Source organism: Carica papaya, chromosome 3, assembly GCF_054855325.1.
Source record: "Carica papaya isolate Zhongbai chromosome 3, ASM5485532v1, whole genome shotgun sequence".
Taxonomy (NCBI): Eukaryota; Viridiplantae; Streptophyta; class Magnoliopsida; order Brassicales; family Caricaceae; genus Carica; species Carica papaya.
The window spans coordinates 20,747,431-20,765,889 of record NC_142311.1 but is presented as its reverse complement, the minus strand read 5'-3'; the positions used below and the strand labels follow the sequence as shown (position 1 = coordinate 20,765,889).

Here is an 18,459-nt window from a genome sequence, read left to right as displayed (position 1 = left end):
GGTGAAAGTGCCAAAGAGATATGTGAAAGTAGTTTTTTCTTGATCTTCAAGGACAATCGAGATCTGGTAGAAACCTAAATAGCCATATATACAACAATAGAGTGTTCGGCTAGCCAGCTGTTCCAGCATCTGATTAATGAAAGGGAGGGAGAAATGATCTTTTTTGGTGGAAGCATTCAGCTTCCAGTAGTCTATGCAAACCCTCCAGCGATTATATACATAAGTTTACACTAACTTATCAGGATACTTCATGGCATCACAAATATTAAATTTCACAGCCTCTCCATGGTGAGGGCTACCTAGTAAAAGGTTAGATGGGTTAAAAGATTTGTCTCCCTCAAGGTAGATGAGTTAATTAAATGATGACACCTGCTTCTTTCAATGGGCCAGTATTCAGCTTAGAATAAATGGATAGTGACATCTATAACCATTTGATGTAAACAAACTATTATATATTGAATGAGGTATTTTTCATTTTTTATTATTTTTATTATTTTGTAAAAAGTTTACACTTTTATTCTTCTTATTTGCAAAATGTAATTATTTTAAATTGATCTAAAAAAAATTTTAAAAAAAAAGAGAAATCAATTAAAAAATCAAAGCAATTTTTTTTTAAATGCAGACCGCTTGCTTGCTGTGTGAAGGGGGTTAGGTGGACTGCACCTGGACCCCACTCACCTTCGACATGTGAATAATAACTGGCTACTTGGCTGGAAAGCCAGTTGACTGGGCAGATGGCAAGCACTGATCACAACTTCCCTTGGGCTGTCAGCCACTCTTGGCATTAATGGCCAAGAGTGCATGCATGGTTTTGGACGGCCAAGATTGGCCCCCAAATCTTTTTAAACTGGTTTCTCCTTTGTTTCTTCTTTTCTATTTCAATCTAAAACCAAAACGCAACAAGTAGAGTGAGACCGAGAGTGATTGGCGAGGAAGAAATTGGAAATCAAAGGTGAAAGTGAGAGTCGTGCCGTGAAGGAAATCTAGTGCAAACAAGGAAGAGATTTCCTTCTGTCCTGTTCTAAGTCGATCTTCTTCTCCTAAAATAGTTTCTTTATGGTTTTAGAATACTTATACATCTCCTTCTCAAAATTCTGAACCTAGAATCACTGCAACCTCATTAAACCATTTCTGCAGTAACTGTCACTGTGACTGTGCAGGTAAAATTCCAAACTTTCTGGTTATTTCCTCATCTAGATCTTATGTTATCTGCAAATTTAATTAGTTAGCAATTAGAATAAATTGTTAGGGTGTTATGAAGTTGTTAGGAATCAGTTAAACAAAGTTTAACACTTTTAAAAAATCAGAAAATTAATTCCAATTTCTGCAACAATCCATTATGTTGTACAATGGTTCCTTAAGCCTTCAAAAACTCAACTTTTCCTCGTGTTCTTTATTTTCGCCACTTCTTTGAGGTAAGATGGGATATATTATGGGTGATAAAAGTATGGCTTTTCTAGATGTTGATTCATTCGGTAAATCTTTTCAAAAACTAAAAGAAAGTGGTGATTTAAGCTGAAAAGGGTAAGTGAGTTAGCATTATTTCGATGATTTATTTACTGTTGTTGATGAATTTTAATATTGAATATGGTGTTTAACTTCAACAGATGGTGGATGATGTTTTAAAAAGTAGAATATGGGAAAATGGGATGAAAATAAAGGCTCAATTGCCTCTGTTAAGTAGATTGGGCTATTTGGGAAAGATTAATACAATTAAATAAAACCTATAAAAAGGTGTTAAATTGAAACAAAACTATGGATATTGAATTGGGAAATTTGTAAAATGTAAATGGAATTTAAAAGGGATAATTGTAATTAAATAATGTATTGGTAAATATATAAAATTAAAATAAAATTAAAATCAAAACAAATTAATTAAAAGACCATAAAATAAAATTAAAACCAATTAAAATATTGAAATTGATTAAAAACAATAAAAATTATAAATAAAAAAATTAAATAATAAATAATGAAAATTTAATTAAAATAATTTATTTAATAATCTAAGTAAATAAATAATAACGATTATACATTTCAGAAATTATATAGGATAAAATAATATAAGAAAGAAAAATACTGAGGAGTTTAAAATACAAATAACACAAAGTGTCCACTTAAATTCGGTTCACTGATTTCATTGAATGGATATTGAGGTTAATAGGGGAATCACTAGGCTTTGGGTGTGATATTGGGTTCTATTTTGGGATGAAGTTTAGTGGTTTGCAGACTTTGAACTGTTATGGCTCAAGAACATGAATGACGGTGACCAGAGTGAAATTGTGGGATGATGCTCGAAGAGTATTAAGTGATTTATATGTATTTATTTATGTTTTTGTTGTTATTTATTGATTGCATTTCCACTACTTAGCTAGTTGGTGACCCACACCCTCCTTGAAAATAGTGTTAGCGACCATACGTGTAGGATTGTAAACAGTAAAACTAAAATTAACATAATAATGTTGTATTAAAATTGAGTAAGAAGATGTTTCTAGTCCTGGGTGCATGTGTGAGTTATGTAAACACATTGAATATGGTATTAAGCGTCACTAACAGTTGAATGGTTATCGTGTAAATTGAATAACATGGAAATGACTGTCTATTGTTATTTAATTTATCACTATTCTACTTAACTTTGTGTTAAGAAACTATTTTCAAAACATGTTTATATACCTTTAATATTATCTATCTTATTGAGTATTGGAACTCACCCAAATCCAAATCTCTCACAGATGCTGATTCGGATGAGTTTGTGGAGGAGTCTTGCTTAGATTCCTTCTAGGAGGATTAGTTTGGGAGTATACCTATGTATTTTATTCAAAACACTATAGAGGCTAGTATATTTTGTATAGATTGTCTTTTGATTTGTATATCGTGTAGATAGTCTAATGCGTCAGTGTACAACATTTGTATTTTATATTGGGATGTATAGTTCCGCTGTCATATTTATTTTATCTTTATGTCAGTTATATTGGACAATGGTGCCCCGCTTGGCATCAGAGCATCATAGGTGGTATCAGAGCAAATTCTAGGAAACATCCCATATAATTGAGGTTTAGGGTTAGGATCCCTTAAAATAATGACAGGCTTCGAAATAAGCTAGGTTCTAGGATTATTATTCAATCAAGAATTCTACCTCACGTGGGGAGGCAGACTAGAAAGTTCGATGGGAAAGATATCTGAAAAATTGCAAACAATTAGTGTGGAACACACAACAGGATCAACACCCATATTCTTATTCATTCAATTGTTAGAGAAATAATAACAATAATTTTTATTTCTTTTTTGGGGATCGTAAGGTTACAATTTTACTTTCATAGACTATTATAGCTCTATATTTTTCCAACAAGTCCATTTCTAATATTACATCAAATCCTACAAAATCTAACAGTATTAGGTTTACACATACCTATATTCATGAAGTTTTTATCCTATAATCCTTATATACACAATGAGCCTCTAATAGTCCCTTAGAGGAAATTTTTACCACTAGTTTTTTTTCTAAAGGTTCTGGTCTAAACTCCAGATTACAAACAAATGCATTGGAAATAAAAGAGTGAGTTGCACCTGTATTGATCAAAGCTTTGGCAAAAGTGTTATAAATAAAAAGCATACCCTGGATAAGGACAAGAGTAGGAAGGGCACCAGATTCATCTAAATGGTACACTCGACTGTCGAGTTATATCCTTTGGTCGTTGGGGCAGTCCTTTATAAGATGTTGGGTGCTTCCGCACCGATAGCAGGCGTTATTGATACACCAATAGGGCAGGTCACCATGCGAGCGGCCACAATGCTGACAGGGTTGGTTAAATTAGACAGGTGGAGCTGTAGGTGGGGGCAAGGCAGAAAGAAGGGTAACTCTAGTTCGTTTGTTTAGAGGGTTACTTACTAGGTCAGACAATCTCCTTCTAAGCTGTTGGGGTTATTATTGGGTACGAACTCAGGCAATGCATTGATGCTTGGCGGAGATAAGGTCTTCGGCTAACTGGACATGTTCAAGCACCTTTGCATACGAGCTGGGTCTTAGCATTGCAACCCAGTCATAAATGTTAGCACGAAGGCCCTTGATAAACTTTCTAATTTTTTGGCTTTCGAGGGTGACTATTAAAGGGGCAAACCTAGACAGTTGAACAAAATGGCCTGCATACTGGGCAACAGACAAACTTTTTTAGCAAAGGTCCTAAAATACCTCCTCTTTCTTTTTCCGAACATAGGCAGGGAAGAAGTTATCAAAGAAAGCATTCATGCAACTTCTCAGGTAGTAGGGGTAGGAAGGACTTCCTTCTTAAGTCCCCACCAATATTCTGCTTCACCATTTAACATGAAAGCTACAAGAGGAGCTTTTTGTTCTTCGATTAGGTCTAGGATAGAGAAGAGCTTCTCTATCTATAGGATCCAAGCTTCAGCTACTAAAGGATCAGGGCCACCTTCAAAGTATAGGGGGTTAAGTTTCCTAAATTTCACTATATTGTGGGAGATAGAACGATCTGTGTTTCGGTATTCAGGGACAGGGGGGAGACAAGGATTGGCCTAATTTTGTCATAGGATGCAGTTAATCCTTGGATGGCTCGAAAAAGTTTTACAAATTCAGCCCTGGTTGGATGATCCGGGGATTCAAGTCGCTCAATACGCTCTACGAATGGTCTTCCTCGCGTCATTCCTACAAAAGAAAAGAAGACACGAGTTGGTGATCTAATCTTGAAAAGATGACCTATTTCTTTCCCAGATATTCTAAAGGATTCATCTTCCTAAGGCCTCAATGTAAGAGATTTGATCTGCGAAATTCTGCTTTGATGCCATCTGTGATATCTCAAGTGCTAATTAAGGTAAATGGGTGTCAGATATAGATTTAGAATAACAAGTGCATGATAAAATTTATGCAGCGGAAGAAAATTATTACAAATCCCTTACAAATACATATGAGTTCTAATCCATGCATATACTGAAACTAGAAGTACCTGCAAAATACAAAACAAAATATAAAGGCCACTTCTTTCATTATGTTATTGGACTCATCAGAGTGCGGGAATAGTCATGCACTCAAACTTGTAGATCTACGAGATCCTCATAAACTTCCAAAGATAGGTCAACCTGTGGTTCTTCACTTTCTTCCTCATCTGGGGGGGCAGAGCATGGAAAGAGTGAGTTTTATATGCTCAATAATGAAAATAGTATTAAATTAACATCGTAAGATTTCAAAAGTTATTTATTTTGAATTAAGAGCTTAGCATATAACCTCCTCGTTTACCTATCTCACATTATGAAAAATCATTTATTTGTTAAGAAAACTATATGTTAATTGAGACAACCAAACATACATCATGCCAGATAATAGAGAAAATTAAATAAATCATGAAATGCTCAGATTTTTGTGTCATGCTTGCGAAGTTGTTATAACTTCCATCTTTGAGGACAGATACAGATTTTTAACTATCCAAGTGGAATGACAAGATCAGATACATATATGGCAATTTTCTCAAACCCATTTCTGACTGGTCAAATCATAGTACGATCTATGACCACGGCCATACCAGCCATAATGGCCCTAATAAATATCTACAGTCACGACATTACTTAGTCACGGGTGACCCCTATAGATAGTGCGATACCACTCTCGTCAGAGGGTACGTCGACATCCATTGGGAGTGGTCTCTTATGTCTTTCTAGACGAGATAGGGGAGGGAAAAACATGTACCTTGAAGGGCAAGGGAAATAGATATCCCTTAGAGATAAAAAGGCTAACGAGATACTTGATACAATATACATGTCAATACAGATACACTTCAGACCATACAGACTTCATTCCACTTTTCTTTCTTTTTTTTTTCTTTTTTTTTTTTACTCTTACCTTTTACATATTATATTTATTACATGCAAATTCATCAAGTGTCTGCAATTCACATAGCATGCTTGAGAATAAGAATAATTCAACACATCTAAATACAGAGATATACAACATAGGGAAAATAACTATCATTTTAAATTAGTTTATCTAAAAATACTTCTTAAGATGTCGAAAGAAATATTAGATTCTTTACTGAAACGTCGATGCTTTCTCCTTCACTGTTCTCCTTTCTTTCGCTTCTTCTCTCACTAGACTACTATCTCTGTCTCTCTCTCTAAATCTTGAAAAATGGAAGAATGGTAGTGTGGAAAGGAAGGCAAGGAGAAGGCAATTTATAGAGTTTTGAACCATTAGATTCGCGCCAAGTGGTAAAATTCGGTGAACAGAGAAGAGAAAAAGATGCTCAGCACAAAAAATAAGGGAGGATGGTCTCTTCCATCGACGGCGGCAGTGCGCCGCCTGAGGTGGTAGTGCCCCGGCCGGTGCACTATAGGCTAGCCAGCAAGTGCACAAGCCTCTTGCCACGCAGGCAGGGCCTGGGCACACTAGTCGCCACACGTAATCCTACTGCGCGCAGGCCCAAGGCACACAGGGCCTATCAGCGCTGGATTACTGTGCATACAGGTGACGCGCGGATGGCCTACCAGCACACGATAGGTCTCGCGTAGGTCCTGACCGCGCACTATACACACTGTGCACACGTCCAGCGCCTACTGTACACGCATGCACCTGGGCAACGCCCAACACCTGTTCTAGCAACCTGTCTCCCCGTAAAATTTTTCTCGCAGGATTTTCTTGTCGATTCGCAATTTTTTTATTTTTCTCAATTTTTTATAATTAATTTAAATAAGCTAGATAAAATTTAAATAATAAAATTTAAAAGAAAATATAATTAACTAAATTTAAATAAAAGCAAAATAAAAATTAACAAGATTTAAGAATCGTGATAAATATTAACTTGAGTAAATTAATTAAGTTTAAAGTGGCAAAATACCCGAATAAATAGAGTTTTCAAATCATTTAAGTACAGTGATGGGCGGGGTGTTACATAAACTATCTTTGGCACGTGAGTAGCAAGCATGGGAGCCCACCCGCACAGGCAGAAAACTCACATGCGTGAAATAGCACGCGAGCGTGCAGCAGGAGCAACTGACAGGCCCAGCGTGCGTGGCATGCTTTCAAGACATGCGTGACATGCGCACAACACTACACATGTGCAAAAGCCTGGGGTCGCATGCATCGCCGCTCGTAACAGCCAGAGAAAAGAAGTCCCACGGCTAGCAGGCTCGAACTGGCCGCCCCACATGGCTGGGCCTGAAACCAGCCCACCCAGCCCAAGTGCGCAAGCCCGCAGTCACCCATGGGCTTAGATTGTACGATCCGCGCGAGTTGACCGGCGCAACCCATCCGGGTTATCCAAAACTTAGAAAAAGCCCTTCCCACCTTTTAATTAAATAAATTATTTTAATTATTTTAATGCTTTGACCTCACCTTTTAATTCCCATGTTTTTAAATTAATTCCCACATGTCCAAATTAATTTTACTATATATTTTACATAAAAATCACGTAGCATAAGCCTTATCTTATTATTATTATTATTTTAATATAAATTCTATCACTGTAGAATATTTAATTAATTATCTTATATTTAAATAGGATAGAATAAATATTTTATTATGTAATTATTCTATAATTAGATAGAATTTTATCTAAAATATTATTTTATTAATTTCTTCAAGATATTGTAATCATCTAAAATTATCTTGAAAAAAGCTAAAAATAAGTTTTTGTCCATAGGTTGTAAGCACATTCAATTACAATCAGTTTGAGAGAAGTTCTTTAAATCTTAGGCTTTTCTTCAATTATCTTTTGCTAATTTTACCTTCTTCAAGTTCTTCAAGAAACAAGAGTCTTTAGAAGTTTTGTTGAGTTAAGGAGTAGGGAACAACTTATCGGTACATTCATAGCATTTTTTCTTCCTTTATTTATTTTTTCTAATCTTTGTTTTTGCATTCCTTTTAGGATAGTAGATTTAATTAGAGGAAGGAGTTTTCTAAGCAGTTAAGTTTCGGCATTGCATAACGTTGAGTGGGTTATAAAAGTTGATTGATCCTCCTTTTACCTTCCCGCATTAGAGAATGCCCAAAATTGATTTATTTTTGTTTAATTCAGTCTCTAATTTTATTTTTTTGCATTTTAATGAGTAAATATTAATTTTATTTATTTTTCTCATGGTTTAATTTACTTGTAAACTAATTAATTGAATTTAAATTCGTAAATTACACTTAAAATTCACATGCCATGTTATAGAAAATGCACTTACTGAACTTCCAAGTTTTGGATATTGGCCCTCATTTTTTGTTTGAATTGTTGCATGTAGTTGTAAGTGATTTCATAATTTCTTCGAGAGACATAACTTGCTTCGGGGTAGTTGCTTATTGTTGGAGAGGTGGCCAAATCTGGTATGGTTGAAAATTCTATTGTCTTGTCCCATAGCTAAAATTAGGATGGCCTCTCCATATGGGGTAGTATGTATTGGAGTATTTGTTGCTGATTTTAGAATCCTCCCATGGCGTTGACATGTTGCATATCATCTTCTTGAAGCATAGGACACATGTTCGTGGGGTATCTTGTATGTGTTCATATCCTATATACTCTCGCTCGTGGTCAATTTTTTGTAATTATGTTCTATACTAGATGCGTTAGTTCAGAAATTTGAGACTCAATAGAAGAAATACTTACCTCATTCACTCTCCTTGAAGTGTCTCGTGAGGCTCTAAATTGCTGCAAAATTACTGCCATGATTGATATTAATTCTCTTGCTTATTGGAGAGTCTTGTTTACTATTGTGCCTCTGCTAGCTATATCCAACATTCTTATTTTTATAAGGATCAATCCTTTGTAGAAATAATGGATCATTGATTGTTCAGATATGTCATGCTACAGTCAGCTGACGCATAGTCTTTTAAACTTTTTTAATAGTTGTGGATGCTTTTGGTGTCCTTCTGTTTGATGCCACAAATTTCTCTTCTTATCATGACAGCTCAAGAACTAGGGAATAATCTGTTTAGGAATGACATGACCATCTATCCCCTTGTTGTAATGGAATGGAGAGCTAAGTAGGACAACAAATCTTTGGTCGTGTCATCCAATGAGAATGGGAATGTTCTTAACTTGATTTACTTTTCAGAAACTCCTTGTGGTTTCATACTAGAACACTCCATATGGAATTCCTTAAGGTGTTTATGTGGATTTTCATTCTCCAGTCCTCTAAATCTAGGCAATAAACGGATCAAACTCAACTTCAGTTTGAAGGGTACATCTAATTCGGGACAAGTAATGAAAAAGGGCTGCTCGTTCTTAGGTGGAGTAGCCAATTCCCTCGAAGTGCATTCTTGTGCCATCGATTCTGATGCTACTTCAATTTTTATAGTTTGATTGTCTTCTTCAATTCTTGGATCTTGTGGTTGCATCAGTTTCTCTATTTAGTTTGTTTTCTCAGGTTGTTTTCTGTCTTTTCTATCTCTGGGTCGTAAAAAAAAGAAAAAAATAATTAATTACTCAATTCCCCGGCAACAGTGCCAAAATTTGATGGGTGTCAAATCCATTAAAGATAAAAGAGTCTATTTTCCAATAATACTATATTGTAGTAGTGGAAAATATGGTTGATTCCAAAGGAAACCAAGGATTGCTTTTCCTCTTCGTGACAAGTTCAAACATAATTAAAATAGGGGATTTTTTTTAATGAATAAAATTCTATCTTAATATAGGATAATTACATAATAAAATAATTATTCTATTCTAAATATATTAATTAAATAATTCTAAGGGATAGACATACATTAAAATAATTATTACTTTAAATCTATATTTATCCCATATGAAATCCATTTAAAACACATGTGAAAATTAATTTTAACACATGGGTATTTTGAAAAGTGGATCCTAAGGCTTTTTTAAAGGTTTTAAAATAATAAAACCTGCAGGAGTTGTGAGGGAGAAATCCTGCAGGAGTCACGTGCAGGCGAGCTTGGACCATCTGCAGGTCTGTCCACATGGGATGCGCACGTTCGGCCCTTGGACCTATGTGTGCGCAGTTGGTTCCACGTGGGCCAAGAGAGCCGCGTTCATGGGCGCTCCCAAGCATTAGTGCACGCAGTTCGTGCAGGCACTCGTGCATGTTTAGAGGCTGTACAGGCTGGGCCACATGTCTATTGCACGTGTGGGCCTCCTTGCTTGCATATGGGCCTCCAGATCTTTGCGTTGAGAAGGATACGTGTCTCAAATTTTCATGCGGAGTATAAGGGCACCCTGACTGCTTCTATAATACCCCGTAAACCTTGCACTTAATTTGTAATTGTAAACCCCTATTTATCTGGGCCCTAAGGCTGCTTAAACTCTTTAATTATTTCATAATTTTAAATTTATAGATAAATATCGTATTTTGTAATTTAAATTCATATTTTTAATTTATTTAAATAATTCTTAAATTTTATATTTTTATTATTTCGTCATATAAAATTTTATGTTTGTCATTATTATTTTTAAAAATAAATTTTCAGGAGAAAAAAGATGGAGAAAAGGTATAAATCCCGTAGGAAGGGTTCCGCATGGGCGGGCATCGCACACCACTCGTAGGAAAGGTTCTACCCATGCGGGCATCACACGCCACCCGCACCTGAGCATGCATACCCAGCATTGGACATGCACCCTGTGCGCATGTTCTACCCGCGCAGTGTACAATGCCTTGTCTGCGCATGCATCCCATCATGCACAGACGGGCATGGCTTCATACACCCTGTGCGTGCACCGTCTATGCAGTAGGTCCTACCCTTGCGCAAACTAGCTCTACATGCTTGCAAGCTAGGCCTACAGTGCGTGGCCGATTGGGCACCATGTTACTTCTTCAGGCAGTGCACGTTGCCCCCTTGGGCACCGTGCACTAACCCCTTAGGTGTCATGTGTTGCCTTGGGCAACGTATGCTGCCTGTTTGGGGTTGTGCTACCGTCATTTGGGTGGCATGCCTTCGTTTTTCACGCTGCAGTCACGTCACGTCACGTCATCAATCTATTGCTCACATTCATCAGTCATCACATCACTTTTTTTTGCATTGACTTTCTCTCTTCTCACCCAATTTTGCCACCGGGCGTAAATCTGACAGTCCCCATTTTTTATAAATAGGGATCCTTCCTTCACTATTTCCTCAGCACTTCCATTCCATTCTTCCATAACAGCGAGCATTGGGCTGCCGCCCCCTTAGTTGTCGTGCGTCATCGGTTGGGCGACGAGCCACCGCCGACTTGGGTGATATACCACCGTCGTTTGGGTGGCATGCCTCCATTTTTTGCACTGTCATCACGTCACATCATTCGTTCATCGGTCACATCCATCAGTTGTCATTTCACTTCTTTTTCCATTAACTTTCTCTCTTTTCACAAGATTTTACCACTTGGTGTAAATTCGACAGTCCCCATTTTTTATAAATGGGGACCCTCCCTTCACCATTTCCTTATAACTTCCACTCCCTTCTTCCATCCTCTAAGAACTTAGAGAGAGATGGAGTGATCTAGAGAGAGAGAAAAGAGAAGAAGAAAAGGTATAAGAAACTTCAAGATTTCGGTAAGGAATTTAGTATTTACTTTTAAACATCCTAATAAGTATTTATAGAGCCAAATTATGAAGCTTGAAATTATGATTTGCATGATTTTGTTTAAATGCCTAAATGAATTAAATGGTATGAAATGGTATGAGAAACATGTATCTGTAATGACATGCATAATTCATAAAGTGTTTCATTAGGTTTTTTATCTCTGATGGGTTTCTATTTTTCCCCTCTCCCACCAAGTCTGAAAAGATGTGAAAGGACCGCTATTTATGGATGATGACGTACCCTTTGACAAGAGTGGTGACGTGATATTTTTCTAGTGGTCACCCTTGGTGAAGTATGGTCGTGGCCATAGTTTTACTAATCAAACCACTGTGGTTGGTACGGTTGTAGTCATAGATCGTGTCATGGTTTGGTAAATGCGTTGTTGGTTTCACAAGCCGTAAATTATTGTTATACCTGAACTGGTCATTCTATATGGGTAGTCGGAACTCTGTACTACCCTCAGTAGATGAAATTCAGAATAACTTTGCAAAGAAATGACATGAAAAACTGTGCATATCATGATTTATTTGATTTTCTCTATTATCAACATGATTGATTTGATTGATATGACCATGACATGATGGATTGATATTTTCTTTGAATAAACAAATAATTTAAAGGACCCTGACATGATTCCTGATGGTAAGTATTGATGACGTAATTACTCACTTTTAAAACCTTATTATATTATTTAAATATTATTTTTCTTACTGAGTATATGGAGCTCACTCCTCTCCATGCCCCCCTCCAAATGAGGAAGATAGTGAGTAGCCAATTGCTGACCTACCCCTTGAAGTTTATGAGGATCCCATGGATCCACAAACCTTGAGTCATGACTTGTCCTGCACTGTGATTAGTCTTTTCACATAGTGAAAGAATTAGCCCTTTTTGTATTTTGATCTTTTGTATTTTTTTGCAACTTTTAGTCTCAGTTATATGTGTAATTGGAACTCATATATTTTGTAAGGGATTTGTAATAAATTGCTCCCCCTGCATACAATTAACTATTATGCACTCATAATTTGTTTCTATATCTGGCATCCTTATGCCTTAATTAGCATTTAGAATGTCACAACTTCACCATAGGACTGGGGAACACTAGTGGATGTGTGGGCCAAGTATCCTTTACGTGCATTGCAATGCATGTTTATCCCACGGGTACCCAAACTGATACTACATTTGGGATTTCTTCTTGGGTCAGGATTTTCGGGCCGAGTCGTTCTTTAGCAGTAAGGCCTGTTACCCTTCGGGTTTTTGGCACCTTCTGATGTCGTTTCTTCCTAGGTCAGGAACTTTGTCTAATGGATTCAGCCTCATTGTTTGATACTTGGTCAGGAATAGAGTAACTTTGAGTTTTGTTACCTCGTAATTGCTTTCTCTCGTTTCCCCGAAGCTCATCTGTACTTGCTCGCTTCTTGCACTCCTCTAGTTTAGGGTTGTTATCAGTAGGTATCGCGTCACCAAATTAATTTTCTTATGTATTTTTTATAAAAATCTCATGGGATAAGCCTTATCTTATTATTATTATTATTATTTTAATATAAATTCTATCCCTAAGAATATTTAATGAATTATATTGTATTTAGATTGGATAGAATAAATATTTTATTATGTAATTATCCTATAATTAGTTAGAATTTTATCTAGGATATTATTTTATTAATTTTTTTAAGAGATTGTAATCATCTATAATTATCTTGAGGAAGGCTATAAATAGGCCTTTGTCCATAGGTTGTAAGCACATTCAATTACAATCAATTTGAAAGAAATTCTTGAAAGCTTAGGCTTTTATTCAATTGCTCTTGCTAATTTTAGTTTCTTCAAGTTCTTCAATAGGTAGGAGTCTTCAAAAGTTTTGTTGAGCCAAGGAATGGGGAACAACTTATCAGTAGGTCAATAACATTTTTCCGTTCCTTATTTATTTTTCTTAATCTTTGTTTTTGCATTCCTTTTAGGATAGTAGATTCAATTAGAGGAAGAGGTTTTCTACGCGATTAAGTTTCGGTGTTGCATAATGTTGAGTGGGTTATAAAAGTTAATTTTATCTTCCCCATACATTCCCACATCAGAGAAGGCCCAAAATTGATTTAATGTTGTTTAATTCAGTCCCTAATTTTTTTTTTGAATATTTAGTGAGAAATTTTAATTTTATTTATTTTTCTCATGGTTTAATTTATATATAAACTAATTAATTGAATTTAAATTCGTAAATTAACACTTCAAATTCACATGCGATGTTACAGAAAATGCACTTACTGAACTCAGCATACAATATATGTTGTCAGAGGGTCTCCATAAAATGTGTTATATAGAGCATGTTCCATGTGGTTCTTGGAGTACACGAGTATGTCATCAATGAAAATGATAACATATTAGTCTAATACAGGCTTGAAGATTTTATTCATGAGATCCATAAAGATTGCAGGAGTATTGGTCAGTCCATAAAGCATAATCCAGAACACATAATAGCCATACCTAGATTGGAATGTCGTATGGGGAATGCTTTCTCTTCCAACCCCTAACTGATGATAACTAGATCGAATGTCAATCTTGGAAAAGACTACTGCACTTAAAGCTGGTCGAACAGGTCATCAATACAGGGCATACTTGTTCTTTATTGTCACTTGATTTAATTCTTGATAATTAATGCTCAGTTTGATGGTTCTATCCTTCTTCTTAGCAAACAACACTAGGGAACCCAATGAAGAACTACTAGGTCTAATCAAATTCTTGAATCACATCACTGTTAGTTGACGGTTTAGTTCCCCAAGTTTTACTCGACCCATATGACGAGGAGCCTTAGAGATTAGAAATGTATTTTGAAGTAGGTTGATGGAAAACTCAATCTCTTGCCTGGGTGGCATACCCAAAAGCTCATTCGAAAAAACATCCGGGTAGTCATAAACAATAAGAATCGATTGTATGGTGTTTTTAGAATCCATGATGTCCTAGATGCAAGGAGATATTAGAATAATAAATGCTTTATTTAAAATCATAATACATATACATAAAAAAAAATTAGAAAATAAGTATTATTCAAAATACCTATTTTAATTAGAAAAAAAAATGTTCATATAACATTTTAATGAAATGATTTCCTCTCGGAGAGGCGAAGAGTTACTGTTTTCTCATAGCAGTCTATGATGGCATGATAGACTTCTAACCAATTCATACCTAATAACATGTTGAAGCCCTGATAGTCTAAAAGTATAAGATCTGTAATTAATTTAGTCCTCAAAATACCTACCTTATAGGACTTGTACACAACATCGGCTTCTAATATGGATTTGGAGGGAGTTTCTATAATTAAAGCTTGTTTTAGAGAGTCAAGTTTAGCTAACATATTCTTAGCAAATTTACATGAAGCAAATGAATGAGTAGCACCAATATCAATCAATGTAAGAGATATAAAATCATGTATAGAAAGCGTACCCTGAATGACAACTAGTGTCGAGATGACATTTGGCTCATCAACGTGAAAAACTCTCCCCCTAGCTATAAGTCTAGTTGCATCCCTTAGCTTCTGGGGACAATTTTTCACAAATTATTGTGTACTTCCGCACTTGTAACAAGCATTATTCAGCTTATAAAAAAGGTAATTGCCATGGTTTTTACTACAATGTTGACACACCTAAGCGGGATTTGAAGTATTACCTGGGGATGGAGGTGCAGGCAGAAAAACTACCACAGTCGGGGCTACCCTAGGTCGTTTGTCAGCATAACTCAGGTCAATCTGCTTCCTCTTTTGTTGGTTTTGTGTCCTAACATGGTGAATATGTTGGTAATGGGTAGTGAGAAGTTCTTCAGCCAGTTCAGCATTCTCTAAGGCCTCAGCATAGGCAGCAGGCTTCATCATGGCTACCCAGTCAAAAATATCTACCCTTAGGCCCTTTTGAAAATTTCAGGCATTCCCACTCTCAGTGTTATTGATTCTGGGATGAAATGGGACAATTAGATGAATTTGAAATTGTAATAACTTACTGACATGCCTCCCAGATGAAAATCTTTGAATCCTCTTCCTTTTTCTCCCAAACATAGTATGGGAAAAAACTCTTAAGAAGTGCATCGAGAAACTGGTCCCAAATGGTAGGGGTGGGCAGAGTCTTCTTCTTGAGACGCCACCAGTGTTCAGTCTCTCTTATGAACATGAAAGCTATTAGGGGAAATTTCTGCTCCTCTATGAGTTCAAGGATAGAAAAGAACTTTTCCATCTATATGATCCATGCTTCAGTTACCATGGGGTCCGGTCCACCATTAAAGGAAGGAGGGTTTAACCTCCAAAATTTAGAGATTTTGCTTGAGATAGTGCAGACATGATATGGTTAATCCTTAATAGGACAAGGATGATAATTATTGTGAGCATGATTATGGCCCACAGCAGCAGTCAGACCTTGAATAGCTCAGAATAACTCAATTAACTTTGTGTGGGTTGGGACATCCTAAGCATCAGATCTCTTAATTAACAGTCTCGCTTGAGCCATGTTTGCCTACAAAAGGGAGATATGGTTTAGTAAAGTGACTTTAACTAGGATCCCTAACTATTATTTTTAAGAAAATTTTTCAATTTACTAAGTATAAGTCCTAGGCCTTAGTGTAAGGAATGTCCTTGAAATCTTGCTCTGATACCACCTGTGACGTCCCACTACTTAGTGAGAAATGGTGTCCAATACATAACAAATATGAGTGCAATATATATATACAACGCAGAAGTTTATTCATCCCTTACAAAAATTAATAGTGCATGTTACAGTTATGAGGCAAAGAAGTTGGCTAACAAAATAATTATTGACATAATTCTAGCCACTTCTTTGATTACAAAAAAATAGAAATCTTCGAGAGTGATGCGCACATTCGCACTCAATAATCTACGAATCCACGAACGGATCCAAAGACGCATCAAGGGGCAGGTTAAGAAAAAAATCTTCTTCTTCAACATCATATGGGGGAATGGATTAGGGTGAGTTCCATGAAACTCAATAAGAAAAATAATATTATAATAATACTTATAATGTTTCAAAAGTTAATTAAGACATATTAGTGAAAATATGTTTACCAGTTTAAATACCGTACTTGCGTGTTTGATGCATCTGAAAATTTCATAGTAAAAATACTAACATATCTTTCTTAAAAATAACATTCACTTGTCTATCCCTAACTAGATAATCATATACATGATAACCAGTCATTTATAGAAACTTATAATTGACCAACTGGATTAATAGACAAACTAGACTATTATGACAAAAGTGACTCATCTGGGTTTTAATGGTTTAGATCTTCGTGTAAAGTAATTTGATCCTATACCAATGGAAGGTAGAAGGAACCTCCAACTACCACTGTGAATGGGAATAACAATTCATTCTATAAAATAGTAAACAGAAGTTCTATGATCACAACATTACTTCACCACTACGACCCCTGCAGTCGATCGCAATCCACTCTCGTTAGAGGGAAGGCCAATATAGTTTTCATTCATAAGGAGTGGTTCACCAACAGTCAGTGAATAGATGGACAACAATAACCCTTATGTGATAATGGGTAAATAGATTTAGGGCTTCAGGATAACTTACATTACTATATTAAACTGGTATTACTATAACAAAGAACCATAATTGAATAGACCATTACAAACTTTCCAAGAATTTTGTACTATTGGGCCTGGTGGACTTGTCAATATATTTATTTGTCATTTTCGGCTAGTGGGGCCCACCTATCCTATCCCCAGCCCATTTGGTTTCTGACACTTAACTCGAACCAGATTGGGATTGATTAAAATCATTCATGACTTGTTGGGCCCCTAAAACTCAATTCTAGACCCAATTAAAGTCCATTTCAATTTCCAGACTCGGCCAGTCCCAATGACATATTTAGGCCTAACTGATGGGTGTCAAATCCACCAAAAATAAAATCCTAATTAACCAATAAAATTGAATTGTAGTAGTGGTAAAAATGGTCAAATCCACAGGAAATTGGAAACTAATTTTTTTTCTTGACTGACCAATCAAAAGTAAACAAATGAGGGGGTTTTGTAGAACTCAATATGTAAAATATAAGATAAGCAAATAGTATAATAATGTTCAAACAAACTCAAGGACTAAATCAATTATAAGAATGATTCTTAGTCGATAAAATAGCTAGCTCTAGTAATGCAATTTATTATAGATGCAATGATTCTTTTAACTCAAAATGTGGCAAATCAGTTATAGTTATCAGAAACATTCCCGACAATCAATACTTCCTTATTCCTAAAGTAACTGAGAAACGTTCATTAGTTGGTTCTTCGCTGCCAAACAATCTTGAGAACGTCCATAGAATTTAACTTATGAATGACCTTGAAAGCAAGAAGGACCTAATTCCAGTTGCTGGATTCATCCGCGTGAACCAATCAACTAGATTACTCACCTCCTTAGTGCAGCATTGATCATTACTTGGTGCCAAAACCACTCAAACAATTATAGATTTGAGGGGATCGACTAGCTATTCGTAGTTTCTCTTCTCGTATGATGGGCCCTGTTCAAACAGATTCAAAACAACAAATATATATAGGTGTAGGAAGTAACTAAATAATAGCTCTAAAATAAAACTCAAATTAATTTGATTAGATCTCACAAATACATTGCTGGAGGTTTGCTAAATCTAATAACTAGGAAAAAGGAAATAAATAAGCCACTCATGATGGAATTTTTAATACAAATAAGTTCTTGGAGAGTAAAGAGAAGAAAAAAATGAAGAAGAAAAAATTGTAGAAGTAGTAGAAGCTACTGTGTGCGGCGTCAGAAAGAAGAAAGGAAACGGATCCTGCTTGGTAGCCGCCCTCTTTATAGAAAAAGAGTTAAGATTTTCTTTTTTTGTTGATTAGGATCTTTTTTGTTGATTTTTTGCTAATTCTAAACCTTTCAAAAAAATTTCCCTTGATTTTCAGGCCCAGATCTTTGTTGGAATGATATCTTCTTTAAGATTCAAAA

General features: G+C 35.8%; 1 long non-coding RNA gene across 2 annotated transcripts in view; it reads left to right on the top strand.

Annotated features, from left to right (window-relative positions):
* The first annotated feature begins 687 nt into the window (after positions 1 to 687).
* Positions 688 to 18,459, top strand: part of LOC148266823 (uncharacterized) — an 87,436-nt gene continuing 69,664 nt past the window's right edge. The window contains exon 1 of one of the 2 annotated variants that reach the window (XR_015817925.1): positions 688 to 1,160. This is a non-coding gene — a long non-coding RNA (uncharacterized LOC148266823). The remainder of the gene's footprint in view (positions 1,161 to 18,459) is intronic. The other variant, XR_015817926.1, reaches the window with a different exon arrangement.